The sequence below is a fragment of the Microtus oregoni genome, unplaced genomic scaffold (assembly GCF_018167655.1).
Source record: "Microtus oregoni isolate MIOR12 unplaced genomic scaffold, Mior012 000018F_ref0000195, whole genome shotgun sequence".
Classification (NCBI taxonomy): domain Eukaryota; kingdom Metazoa; phylum Chordata; class Mammalia; order Rodentia; family Cricetidae; genus Microtus; species Microtus oregoni.
The window spans coordinates 16,525,490-16,535,192 of NW_024543077.1; the positions used below are offsets into that span (position 1 = coordinate 16,525,490).

General features: G+C 40.9%; 1 pseudogene; it reads right to left on the reverse strand.

Moving 5' to 3' along the window:
- Positions 1–5,404: 5,404 nt before the first annotated feature.
- On the reverse strand, positions 5,405–6,682 carry LOC121458662 (annotated as a pseudogene).
- Between the last annotated feature and the right edge of the window lie 3,021 nt (positions 6,683–9,703).

Below are 9,703 nucleotides of genomic sequence, written 5' to 3' on the forward strand. Positions count from 1 at the left end.
GTGTTACACTTCCCATAGAATTTAACCTTGAGTTTTCAGGAAGCAATATTGGAGCAGAGCCAAATCCATAGTAGCGAGAAACAGAAAAGAGTGTACCCAATGGTATGACCCAAAATTTTAAATTTTGTTCTTACCATGAAAGTTAAGCACTCATTTAAACATTTCCTAGCTGAACAGCAGAAGAGACAATTCTCCACATCAGTGGTTCTCAACGTTTGGATTGCAACCCTTTGGGTGTCGAAGGACCCTTTCAAAGGGGCTGCCTAAGATCATCGGAAAACACAGGTATTTTCATTACAGTTCATAACAGTAGCAAATCACAGCTATGAAGTGAAAACAAAAATAGTTTTATGATTGGGGGTCACCACAACATGAGAAACTGTATTAAAGCGTCACAGTATTAGCAAGGTTGAGAACCACTGGCCTAGAGGAAGAATCAGCGATAAGCATAAGGATAGATTCTATTGGTGGAGAATGCTAACTTCATGGGGCCTCTTTCTTAGAAATGAGTTCTACTTATTGAGAGACAAAGCTTAGGGTCAGGGCCTCGACAATGTTCATGATACTGGGTGATTATTTTAGGTAAAGACTGGCTCCTAATAAATAGCAAGGGATCCCCAGGTTGTTTGACCACTTTTGCTCTGTCATTCCAGACATCATTCATTTCCTTCCTTTGAAAAAAACAAAAAAACAGGTTCATGTGATTGACAATCCTGGTTCCTCCAGTGCTTACTCTAAGCTGTGCTTCCTACTCAGTACCACTGTGGATACCAGACCATACTGGCTGGAGTCTTTGGGCAGTTTATTTTCCCCTCAAGTTAGATGACTGCACAATATAGCCTCTCAGAGATAACCTCCAATAGTTTCCTAGATGCTGTAGAACCTACCACACATCACGTAGCTAAAAATGGCAGAAAGAAGTTCCCAACTGAGATTTTTGGAAAGTTTGTCTCTGTATGATATTCTGAAAATAAAAGATGCTGGTTTTTGATGGGTCCTGCAATCCCCGAGCTTGTGAATAGACAGAATTATAATTGATCTATACCTTTACAACACTTTGACTCTTTCCACTTTCTCTGTCTATTTCTCTCTGTCTCTCTCTATTGCTCTGTCTCTCTGCCTCTCTCTCTCTTTCTTACACACACACACACACCACACACCACCACCACCACCACCACCACCACCACCACTCATGAACTTGGGCCCCCAAACGCTGACTTAGGGGTGATGAGGGGATGAAGAGAGGACACACACAGAAGAGTGGGATTGAGTGGTCTTGACAGATGGAAAAGTCACAGCACCCATAAAGCTCAGTATGCTTGCTATATACAGTCGAGCAGGGAACCAGGATCATTGCATTCAAGAAGCCGGCTTAGTTAACCTTGGTGGGATCAGTTTCTGTGGGGCAGTAGTCTTCAGTCTGTAAATATCCAAGTGGAGAAAACTCTGGTGGATGTTTTTCATATACACGGTTAGCATTCACACTCAGTCTTACGGCGGTCTTTGCTGTCCCTCTGAACCTCTAGGCAGGTTTAGGGGAGTTTGCCAATTTCCCATGAAGGTGTCACCTGTGTGTTATTGGGTGCCTAGCAGCATCCCTGGTCTCTACCCAAAGAGACTTTACTGCCACTCTCACACCAGTTATGCTAGCCAGCAATGCTGCTAGACACTGTAAAGTGTCTCCTGGGTACAGAATCATCACCTAACTGAGAGCCACTGACATAAATCACAGCTGTCATACACAAGATAAACTTTGTCTGCACCGTAAGAGTTATTAGCATGATAACAGAGAAAAACATTTTAAACAAATACATCAGGTAAAGGGGATTTAATTTAAAAACTCCACAGCCAGCCAGTTCTGCTGATGACAGCTCGCTGCAGCCAGACTCCTAGAGTTACACTTGAGGGGTCTCCCAATCAGCAGCTAAATTTAGGGAGAGAGCTCCAAGTGGCTGATTCTTTCTTGTCCCTGCTGGTTCAGCTCTCAGTGGACAGCTTTCAACAGGGAGATTGTGAGTACTGTCCATGACTGCAGGGGGATGTCTCACATCTCTCAAATCCACCCGTTCCACAGGTCATGGTGCTCACAGTTTACCCTTAACATCTTAGATCAAAATCTGCTAACGCAGGAAAAAGCCAGGAAGGCTCCTTTATATCCTGCTCCCTGGATGCTGTCAATTAGTCTAATGTGATTGATGTCTTCCAGTTGTTACTAGTAAAGGACATGAGACTTGGAGCACTTGGCTGAATTACGGTTGGGATTCCTTGATGAGTCTTGTTGATACTTCTTTTCTCTAATCAACTCTTTTCTCAGCAGGCTTTCTCTCCCTCCAAGCTACATCTGTGAAGTTAACACCCTGGTAGAGTCTACTTTCTCCTCCCTAATTCTCTTTAGCTTTATTTGTAGTTTGGTTCTGTGGGGGATCCCAAACCTATGGTGTGTAAAATGTGGCACATATCAAAACTGCTGACACTCTTTCAAAGCAGAGGGAGAGAGAGCCAAGTTTCAGGAGTGTGCTCAATTTGAAAAATGGGTTGGAAACTCTTGATATAGGAAAATGTCTGGGATGTTTGAGAAATGACATTGATGTTCCTAGCTGGAGAAAGGAGACTGTGGACCTCTGTTGAGTGCAGCCATGTGGCTGCTGCGCCCACTCATTTTCTCTTTTCTCTCTTTTGTGTATGCCCTTCCTCACTGAGGGACATTATATCATGCCATTTCTCCCTAGTTCTCTGGCGGGAGAGGGGAGTAGCTAGAGAAGAGCATGGTGTGTGGGGACCTGGCGCACAGCGCCTGCCGTACATCATTCTTACTCCTGCTCTGCAGTCACAAATGCTAAGTGGCAGCCTCAGCAGAACTGTCCCTGAGGAGCCTCCAGCAGGAGTTTCCTCTAATGTTTAGTGATCAGATCTGACCAGATGGCAGAGTCTGGGAACTTTCTGAATAGTTACTTTTCGATCATTTCTACTATGCTTCCTAATTCTCCCTGGACCAATCATCCTTAGGCTCTGATAGTTGTAAGAAATCTCACAATTTGGCCTATGAGACTATTACTGATGATCATTTTCCAGAGTTCAATGGGAGAGCAATTTTCTTTGTTGGCAGCAATTTTATTTTAAGGGACTGAAGCTGACAGACTGTGGCAGATTGATAACCATGGAGGATGGGGGATTAAATGGATTTAGGCTCTACCAATGTTGTTGTGTATACTTAGTCTGAGTAGAAAGACCACAGCTAGAGCTTCAGGGTTTTTTGTATATTATTCCCATAGACCCTGAATTTTGGGCTGCTGGTCACCCATGCTTGAAGTCTGGGCTGCTGTTGTGGCTGTTGTAATGTCTTCTTGAGATAATATGCTCATTTGTAGAACGATAGTCACTGAGAGCTCACAACTGGATTTCTTGCCCAGACAGTTGTCCTTGGCCACCTCAATAGAGGGAACTATTTCTATCCACATTAGTCATCCTCAAGGTTCTAGTTCAATGACCTAAGAGGGGGAGGCAAAGGCTCATTCTTTTGCCTCAGTCCTGGTCATTTCTGAAGGACCATCTGAGTTCTAAAGTTGTGTATGGAATTGGTTGAGGCTTCTGTGTAGCAATTTTATTCCAAACCATCCTCTTAGGCTGCTGTCTTCATCCTATTATAGGTGATATTTACCTAGAACACTCCCCTATACATTCTGTTCACTGAACTCTCTTCCAGTTACGCTTCTGGAAGTCAGACTTAGACAGTCACTTCACAAGGAAGGACAGAAGTGAATGTCGTGCCAACTAGCTCTAAGGATAGTCAGCCATGGTCTGAGGATGACTCATCACAACACAGAAATATCTTTTATTTAACACTGGAAATAGTATGAAGTTTTAAAATTAGACAATGATATTTTTTGTTAATGCCAACTTAGACATCTTTCACCACCACTTGAAGCGTAGTGCCAGGAATGGGTTATATCTACTTGAGTTGTTCACTCAATGGAAACTCCCAGACATCTTGGCTATAACCAAGACTATTGGTAGCTCTCCACAAACTGGAAGTGAGATTCTATTACTTAAGACAGCACTTATATATCTTATTGAACACAGGGAATTTGAGCTGATGCCTAACCAGAGATTTTACCCATACTGACTAGTGCTCATGGTACGCAAAGGCACTCTATTTGTCACCAGAGGAGGAAGGTTACACCAACCCAGTAACAACTCTTTGATATACAATGGTGAACTGCTTGTAGATACAGTGGTGCAATAGTGTCCCAGAAGTTGTGGGAATAACTAGCCTGTTTTTTGACTGGTTTTAGGGTCCACTCCATGAGATAGAACATATGTCTGACACTGCTCTGGGAGCCAAGTCACTTGAGATTAGATAGGCCATGGGCCTAGGAAATAACCAAATAGTACTGTTTTGATAAAGGACAAGAGTAATAAAATGACTCCTAAGGACTTCTGCTATCCAATAATTTAATTATTGTTTTTTAGTTATGTGTATACAATGCATACTTTTTTTCACTTTAGAAATGGTTTTATTTATGTACAAATTAATAGGCAACATTCTTTCCATTCTGTTTTCCAAAAACAAAGAGTTTTTGTTTGGCAGGGATTTTTTTTTTTTTAAGAAAATCAAAAATGCTTGGTGTGATGGTGCACACCTTTAATCCCAGCATACAGGAGGCAGAGGCAGGTAGATCTCTGTGAGTTCCAGGATAGCTAAAGCTACACAAAAGAGAGACTCTGTCTCAAAAAAAAAAAAAAAAGAAAACCACAAAATAAATTTTAAAAGGCACCAAGATTCTCCTGCTTCTAGACCATTGCTGGGCTGGAGGGAATTGGGGGTGGAGGGAGCAGAAGTCCCAACTTGGAGTTGAGCATTCTCCAAAACCTTAACAAGGTACCATTCAGGAAGTTTATTAAGCCCCGCCCCACACCCACCCCCACAAGCTGCTGACTAATCGCTGAAGCGGGACAGACAGCCCAGCATAACTCAGCAGCAAGGTGGCACTGTATGAGGCCATTATGCAACTCTAAGGAGATACTAAAGAGACTAAAGCAAAACAGGAGGCTGGGGTTGTCATGAGAACGGTTAGTTCCTTGCTGTGACCTCTGCATCAATAACCCTAATGAACAGACTATCCTCGTGCAAGAAAAATATTACTTTATTACAAATTTCACACTAGCATGATAGTCAGTGCAGAAATGCTGCCTGGTGCCATTAAGCAACGATTCAACCATGTTATGCCCAGGGTTCACACCTTCATCTACACACAAACTTTCGCGTTTCTATGAGCATAACACAGTGAAGCAGAACATTGAGTTGAGACCTAACACCTGCAATGGATGTTTTAACAGGCTGCACTGTAGAGAGAGTGCGTGAGTCACCTTTGCCTGGGGGACATTATGTAACCAATCAATAACTTAGGGACCGACAGTCTCCACTGGTTTCCAGTGTGCACAGGGCTGGCTGCAGGCGGCACCATTAGGAAGTGCCCTCCGTGTCCACATCCTCCTGTAACTGCTGTACCATTTTTTCCTCCAGCTGCTTTCCTTTGCCTGCAAGAGGAGCCAGGATAAGATGGATGTTCTGTTTGACTTCTTTGATATCCTGAACCTTCTGTAGCTCTTTGTTTTTCTTCAAGCTGTTCATTATAAACTTTGCCTGCCGTTTCTGTTTGATCTCTTCAACCCTCTTCATTGCATCAATAGTTTTATTCCACAGCTCTGGCTGGTATTTCACATGTTCGTTTCTATGTTTTTCAAATTCAAATGAGTTGTCCACTGTGAGCTCCTTGCCAGCTGCCTTCCGGAAGGCTTTAGTCCACCTGACCTTGCTTGGATTCCGCTTCTTCTTGAAGTTTCTATGACACTTGGATTGCAAAATCGGAACACCTTGCAGTTGTTGCGGACGAACATCATGCTGTGGCCAGGGTAGATCGGCTCAGAACAGAAATAACATTTCTAGATCCTCCTGTTGACTCTGCATGGGCCCCCTACAATGCATACTTTGACTACTTCCACTGGCCGCCTCCCTTCCTTATTCACCTCACATGCTTTAGATATTAAGAGAATTAGCCATTTATATAGAATTTGATTTGGTGTATAACTACTTCTTTTAGTTTCTTATTGTTTTCTTTTGTGCTTAAATCCTTTTGTTATATATGCACGTGTGTGTGTAAGTGTATGTGATGGTTTTTCCTCCTCTTCTTTTCTGCAATGTTCTTTAAAAATTTAAAAATTACCTTGCTGGCAAAGGAAGCCTATACCTAATAATCAGAAATCTGAAGGGAGATGGTAAATTATTAAGAGTTTTGAACATTGTGAGATGATTCTTGATGTATTTGGGAAAGTTGTATCTTTTTCTCAATTTAGTTTTTCAAGTTTACTTTTGCACTTTTTTACTCTCTCTCTCTCTCTCTCTCTCTCTGTGTGTGTGTGTGTGTTTGTGTGTGTGTGTGTGTGTGTGTATACAGCTGACACAGTACAAGCACATCAGGAGATCAGAGCACAGCTTGAACAATCAGTTCTTTCTTTCTACCAAGATTCTTATTATGCAACATGGGCACTTAATTCAACCAAGAATTTCCCAGGTATAGGCCACAGTTAAATGATGGAATATCCATTATTCAAAAGCTTAAGTCTAAGGACAAGATACATAACTAATTCACTCCCAAATCTATAACTTACCGTGATAGTACATTGAGAATAATACATGCTTCTCTGTTGGGAAGAAAATTCCTGACTATAGTTAAAGTACTAAAGGAAGTAAGAAAATTTGTAGAGGATGAGACTGGGTAATGTTTTAGAGCATGGTTGGTAAATGGTCATAAAGCACCAGCAGGAGAGTCCAGGCTTTGGACACTGTGGACTCTCTGTTGCAGTTATTCAACTGTACAACACAAATGCATGAGTGTGGGTATAGTATGTGGGTACAGTAAATAAAATGCTATTTACAAAAGCAAACAACAAGTTGATTTTCATCTATGTGTCATAATTAACTGGCCCTTCTTAAAGAGGACAATTGAGAGTTTATTAGCACTGAGAGATGGCTCAGTTGGTAAAGGAACCGATCCTTGGGCCTGTTGACCTGAGCTTGATTTCTATGGCCTTCACGGTTGAAAGCACTGACTCCTCTAACTCGTTCTCTAACCCTGCGATGTGTACGAGTGTGGAAGTAGCTAGTGTCTGACCTCACACACACAGAGCGTATGTAAGTGTAAAAATATTGGAAATGAGTTCATTAGTAGATGAGAAGCAGCAATGAGGAAAGAATTCACACACAGCTAAATGTCAATGTTAAGGATTGAAGCTCTCCCTGCCTTCTCTGCTTTTCTCCTTTCCTACAACTATTCCTATGTAACTTATTTGAGAGGGTAGTGGGTCCCGTATTCCTTTCACCTTTATCACCAAGAAATACACTAAATTTGTACTCGCTTCTCTTGTCTATACTTTGCAAAAATGCCATAGGATGTATGTGTCTCACAAGTTCTCAGAAATCCTGCTGTATATTGGAGTCAACATTGTATTTTAATTTGAGTACAGGTACTGTCTTTCCTCTTATCATTGCTGTCTAGTATGGTAGAACAAAAGTTGTTATTCCCTGTTGACTGCGTACAATCAAAATTCTTCACAGATCTTGAGAGGACAATAATCAACTTTATATGGAAAAACAAAAAACCCAGGATAGCCAAAACAATCCTATACAATAAAGGATCTTCTGGAGGCATTACCATCCCTGACTTCAAACTCTATTACAGAGCTACAGTGATAAAAACAGTGTGGTACTGGCATAAAGACAGAGAAGTCGACCAATGGAGTCGTATAGAAGACCCGAATTTTAACCCACAAACCTATGATCACCTCATTTTCGATAAAGGAGCTAAAAGTATACAATGGAAGAAAGAAAGCATCTTCAACAAATGGTGCTGGCATAACTGGATGTCAACCTGTAGAAGAATGAAAATAGACCCATATCTATCACCATGCACAAAATTCAAGTCCAAATGGATTAAAGACCTCAATATCAGTCCGAACACACTGAACCTGATAGAAGAGAAAGTGGGAAGTACCCTACAACAGATAGGCACAGGAGATCGCTTCCTATATATAACCCCAGAAGCACAGACATTAAGGGCAACATTGAATAAACGGGACCTACTAAAACTGAGAAGCTTCTGTAAAGCAAAGGACACTGTCACTAAGACAAAAAGACAACCTACTGACTGGGAGAAGATCTTCACCAACCCCGCAACAGACAAAGGTCTGATCTCCAAAATATATAGAGAACTCAGGAAACTAGACTTTAAAATGCTAATTAACCCAATTAAAAAATGGGGCACTGAACTGAACAGAGAATTCTCAACAGAAGAAGTTCAAATGGCCAAAAGACACTTAAGGTCATGCTCAACCTCCTTAGCAATCAGGGAAATGCAAATCAAAACAACTTTGAAATATCATCTTACACCTGTAAGAATGGCTAAAATAAAAAACTCCAATGATAGCCTTTGCTGGAGAGGCTGTAGAGGAAGGGGTACCCTTATCCATTACTGGTGGGAATGCAATACTCATCTTAGTTTAAACATGTCGATGACACATTTTTGTAGAATATAGCTGCTCTATTGATGTCCGTCTTATCTCATTAACTTGAAGACATTGTTGCTTAGAATAAAGCTTAAAAATACTGAAGTCTATTTTGAATGAAAACTGGTTTTTCCAATAAGTTATAGGCAATGCTAGGTCTGTGTTCTTATTTATGGTAATTTCCACATTCTAGAGAGTCTTCCTCATCGATCTCTTTTGAAGCTGTTGTTGTTCATCAATATATCTATCAATAGCACTATCACCCTGACACACACAGTCTGTTTCTTAGACCAGTACACTTTTCTTCTAAACCCAATTTTCTCCCTCCTTCATCAGTTCTCTGCCTGTCTCTTTTGCTCACCATGTGCAGGTTATTTTTGTAGTGAATTAATCAATGCATGTCACACCATTAATTAAAACCCCTGGCTAATTTCTACTTTCTTATAGAGATGGTGTAAACTCCCTAAGTTATGTTACTCAAAATTCACCTTCCTGCTATGCATCCATCTTCCCGCATTTCCTGTCATACACACCTGGTTCTCTACTTTACACTAGATGATGTAAACATTAGTTATTAGTTTTGTAATATACTGTCATATGCTTTACTCATCTCTGTACTTATGGGTCTGTCACTAAAGACACAGTTTGTTTAGTTGATTTAGTTTGATACCTAAGCTTGGTGTCAGTAAATATATAATACTGTCTATATTGCTTAACCATTCTATGGCTCAGCTGATTTTCATGTGAGAGGGATATTTTCTATGAAGAATTCATAATTCACATGTTTATTTTGAGGATAATAGTAAGTGATTGTAGGTTTGTCTGAAGCATAGGAAGTGCTATGTAGACATGATCCATCACTGTCACTCTGAGTGCTTTGCTTCTGTGTTAGCAGAATGAGCTTTTATATATTCTTAAAGACAGATAAATATCACCCACTGTGTAGAGACTTTAGTCCCATCCCCTCAAGCACATTGCATGTGCTTCCAACATAACATTTAATGGAGCATATATCATGATTCATGGCATTTTGTTTCTCTGCACTATTAGACTATGAGTTTATTTGAAAAAAGAATTGAACTTCAGCTCTCCTGCCTCTGTCTCCCTGTCCGTCTCTCTGTCTCCCCATCTCTGTCTCTCT